The sequence below is a fragment of the Octopus sinensis genome, linkage group LG10, assembly GCF_006345805.1.
Source record: "Octopus sinensis linkage group LG10, ASM634580v1, whole genome shotgun sequence".
NCBI classification, from domain to species: Eukaryota; Metazoa; Mollusca; class Cephalopoda; order Octopoda; family Octopodidae; genus Octopus; species Octopus sinensis.
This window is the reverse complement of record NC_043006.1, coordinates 37,857,464-37,862,463: the sequence shown is the minus strand read 5'-3', so window position 1 is coordinate 37,862,463 and position 5,000 is coordinate 37,857,464. Positions and strand designations below refer to the sequence as shown.

At 37.7% G+C, this 5,000-nt stretch overlaps 1 protein-coding gene across 1 annotated transcript in view; it reads left to right on the top strand.

Moving 5' to 3' along the window:
* LOC115216185 (UPF0415 protein C7orf25 homolog) overlaps positions 1 to 5,000 on the top strand; it is a 454,440-nt gene that overhangs the window by 303,510 nt on the left and 145,930 nt on the right.

Here is a 5,000-nt window from a genome sequence, read left to right as displayed (position 1 = left end):
CTGGATGCCCTTCTAAATGCCAACCACTTTACAGTGTGGACTTGATGCTTTTTTGTGGCACCAGCACAGGTGCAATCACCAAGTAACTCACAAAACTCACTTATAATCCAATACTCACTTATAAGGTGGTTGGCATATTAGGAAGGGCATCCAACCAAAGCTGACATTGGGGCTTCACCTAGCTCTGTGGCTTATTAGATCCTGTCAAACTGTCCAACCCATGCCAGCATGGAAAGCAAATATTGAGGATGATGATGATGGTGGTTCCATCTTCAATTATTTGAATTCTTCATTTCCTTGTAGTTTTTTCATGTATTCTTTCATGTTTCAACACCTGTTTTTGTCCCCTAATTTTCAGCAGCTTTTTTTTTTCTGTATGTGTGTATTTGTATTTTTGTGTTTTTAAAACACCCAGCACAATAATCTACAATTGTTTTACAGTACATTCTGTAAAATGGTTGATGTCAGGAAAGGGCAACAAACCTCGGAAGCCATGCCTAAGCAGAGAGTAGAACTTTGGCACGGTCCTCTGGCTTGCCAGTCCCTTTCAAACTGTCCAACCCATGTTAGATGGTAATAATGATGATGATGATGAATCTTTACCCCTTGCCTATCACACTAGTCCTCATTCTGTATCTAATATCTAATTTTGATACGTTTTCTACCCCACCTATCCTCCCCCTCAATGTGTATATATATCTACATATATATATCTCTGGATAGCCTTGTTACTTATTTTGATTTTAATCACCTTACTTTGAAATTGTATGGATAATACCATACTAAATTCTAATGCCTCAACTTAAGTACCATATTCATATGAATCTAAATTTTTGCTGAACTCATCTACCATATCCAAAGTATATATATCTACATATATTTTATTCAAACTGCTGTTCTGTTTATCAACATCTTGTATCAGAGATTCATATCCACCCCTTAAAAATCCATCCCCCACTTCTTACTTTTTATCACTCTTTCACATTTTACATCTCTCATTTTCTTTTTTTTTGTTTTTTTTTTTCTTTCACAAACTCTTTCCCTCTCTTTTCCCCTGGGTGTTCATTTACCCTTGTTTTTTATATCTTTTATCATATATTTTGAATTATTTCCTCGTTTTATCTCCACTGCTGCCTTGCTTCGTTTGTGTTTCCTAAATTCTAAAATGGTTCTTGACTAGAATTTTTTCTTGGCAGCAGATATTTTTACAGTTGCCCTACACCAATGCAGAAGGCTTCATTTTCTTCAGTTTTGCTTTACTCGGATCCAATGTTTATGTTGTTCTTCATCAGGCATGGCTGTGTGGTTAAGAAGCTTGCTTTGCGACCACATGGTTTCAGGTTCACTCCCACTGGGCAGCACCCTGAGCAAATGTCTTCTGCTATTGCCCCAGACCAACCAGTGCCTTGTGAGTGGATTTGATAAACGGAAACTGTGCAGAAGCCTACCATGTTTGTGTCTGTTCTTTTATTCTTATACATATTTCTGTCATTTGACTGTGGCCATGCTGGAGCACCACTTTGAAAAGTTCTAGTCAAAGAAATCGACCCTGTTCTTATTCTTTGCAAGCCTAGTAGTTATTCTGTCAGTCACTTTTACTGAACTGCTAAGTTATGGGGGACGTAAACACACCACCATCAGTTGTCAAGCAATGGTGTGGGCACAAACACAGATACACACACACACCCATAAATATATACATACATACATACATACATATATATATATATGTGTAGAATTATGAGTGTCTATGCACACATTTTTATATTTTATATTTTTATATTTATATGTAAATTTTTTCCACACTTATATTAAATTCTCTGAAGAGGCCGTGAGACATCCTTGTTAATGTCTCATTTATACCTGCTTTATATGGCTAATAGGTTAAATGAGACATACTTGTCCTCACGGCTGAAACAGCTGTCAGATATGATGTAATTGTATTTTATATTTCTATTTCCATGTCTAGTTATATTTACAATATATTATGTATAATGTCTTTGCTGTTATGTAATGGTGTAATAAAGTATTGATTGGGTATTATCTGATGGTTGATGATTGATTGATTTAAGTATGTTTCTCCATTTTCTCATTTTGTATATATATATATATATATATATATATGATGGGCTTCTTTCAGTTTCCATCTGCCAAATCCACTCACAAGGCTTTGGTCAGTCTGAGGCTATAGCAGAAGACACTTGCCCAAGGTGCCACACAGTGGGACTGAACCCACAACTATACGTATATGTGTGTGTAAATGTGGGTTTTTGTCTCCCCCACCCACACCTACACCACTTGACAACTGGTATTGGCTTGTCTGCATTCCCATAACTTAGCAGTTTGACAGAAGAGACTGATAGAATAAGTACCAGACTGACAGTATGTTCTAGGCTTGATCTGTTAAATGCTTCCAGATGGCATTTCAACATGGCCGCAGCTAAATGACTGAAACAGATAAAACAAAAGATTAAGATAATGGTCAACTGTATTTACATTATTTTACATTTGACGAAATGCTGTTAACACAACGTTTCAGCTGATATATCCTCCAGCCTTCATCAGGTGTCTTGGGGAAATTTTGAATCTGGGTTCTGATTCCAACCATAGAAACAATGCCGAAACAGATAATTGGAGCCTGGTGCTGCTCTCCAGTTTTCTAGCTCCTATGAAACTGTCCAACGCATGCCAGCATGGAAAATGGATGTTAAATGATGATGATGATGATGATGGGCAGGAGCAGGGAGCAATAGGAAAGGTTATGAAAGAAGGTTACCTAGTGAGGTCTGACTCTGCCATCCCTTATCACTATTTTAAAGATGCAGATATTAAACACTACAAGATAAGTGTAGTTGAAATACATGATTTATTCATGGTAATAATTACAGCAGAATGGAATAGAATTCTATGAGCTATTTTAAATGAGTCTCAATGGATTGCAAAAGCTAATAATATTTAAAAGGGAGGATTTCTGTTTGAATAAATCTGAAGACAAGAACCAAATCATTTCAAATAGTTTTAACTCAAAAACGAAAATATATTGTGTTGGCATACATAATTTCACACAATATGATAGAATACACGAGGTTATGAATTACAGAACAGAAATGTTTGTACTTGGAGTGAATGTATCTTCCGCTAAGCCAGTGATAATGCCATTTCTTCAGAATCTTTGTTTACATAATATAACAAAAATGTAAACAAGTTGACGATAATGTCAAATGATGCAAAACATATATGACGGTGATGAAATAGAAATTAACAGCAAAACTATGAAAAACAAAAACTAAATACAATCACTTTACTAATGAAACTGTCAGAGAGGGTTATATAATAACATAATTGTAATGTCTTTGAATTGACGTCTGGAAATGTCTCCTCTGTTGTCCTTCTTTGGTGAATTACTTCACAAGCTTGTTGCTGTCTGATCTGAAAAGAAGCTGTTGTTTCAAAGAAGCCTCTTTTACTCGTGTCAATCAGCTGGAAATCTACTGGTTTGAGTAAAGGTTAATTTTATGAATACTCTTTTACTCGTTTCAATCATTTGACTGTGGCCATGCTGGAGCACCACCTTTTAGTTGAGCAAATCAACCCCAGGACTTATTCTTTGTAAGCCTAGTACTTATTCTATCTGCCTCTTTTGCCAAACCGCTAAGTTACAGGGACGTAAACACACCACCATCGGTTGTCAAGCGATGTTGGGGGAACAAACACAAACACATAAACACACACACACATACATACATACATATATATATGTATGTATATATATATATATATATATATATATACAACGGGCTTCTTTCAGTTTCTGTCTACCAAATCCACGCACAAGGCTTTGGTTGGCCCAAAGTAGAAGACACTTGCCCAAGGTGCTACGCTGTGGGAATGAACCCAGAACCATGTGGTTGATAAGCAAGCTACTTACGACACAGCCACGTCTGAATGAGTATTTTAAGGCATTGAGTACCCAACTTCTAATCACCAGCAATTTGTCGGAATGGTAATAGGTGTTAAGAGAAAGAATTGGTGATGGTAGTCTGTTGTATTGCCTGAAAGCTAACCTCAGGGAAATGGTTGGACAACTATCATCCTTAAAACCACACGGCGCCTTTCATCTTTTACTTGTTTCATTCATTGGGCTACGGCCATGCTGGGGCACCACCTTGAAGGTTTCAGTTAGTCAGATTGGCCCCAATACTTATTTTTAAGTCTGGTACTTTTTCTTTCATTCTCCTTTATTGAATGGCTAAATTACAGGAAGATGAATGAACCAGCACTGGTTGTCAAAATAGTTGGCGGGGGATAAAAACAGGCATACACACATATGCACACACACACACACAACATATATAAAGTGATAGATAGACAGATACACACACACACAACATATATATATATGTGTGTGTGTGAGATGGGCTTCCACACAATATCCATTGACCAAATTCACAAGACATTTGTGAACTTGGGGCTAAAATAGAAGATACTTGCCATGCAGTGGGACTGAACCCAAAACCATGTGGTTGCAAAGCAAGCTTCTCAATCACTCCCCACCCCACACACACAGACACAACACATGTCTGTTTCCCACTCACCCTATACATACAAACACTCATTTTCTTCCCACTCCCCTTTCTCCTCTCCCTCTTCCTCATCTCCCTCTTCCTCATCTCCCTCTCCCCTCTCTCTCTCCTCTCCCTCCTCTCCCCCTCTCTCCCCTCACCCTCCTTCTCTCCCCCCTTCTCTCCTCTCCCTCCTTCTCTCCCCCTTCTCTCCCCTTCCCTCTCTCTACTTTGGATACAAATTATAAAATAAATAAACAAACACAATGATTCCAAGTCCTTGCTTTGCAACACGCCCCCCTTCTCCACTGTCTCATCCCATAAACTAAATCATTTTTACAAAAAAAGCAAAAAGAAAAAAAAAGACATCAAATTCTTCAACTCCTCATAATCACTGTCTCCACGCACGCATTCACCCATTTCTCACCAGAAATTCTT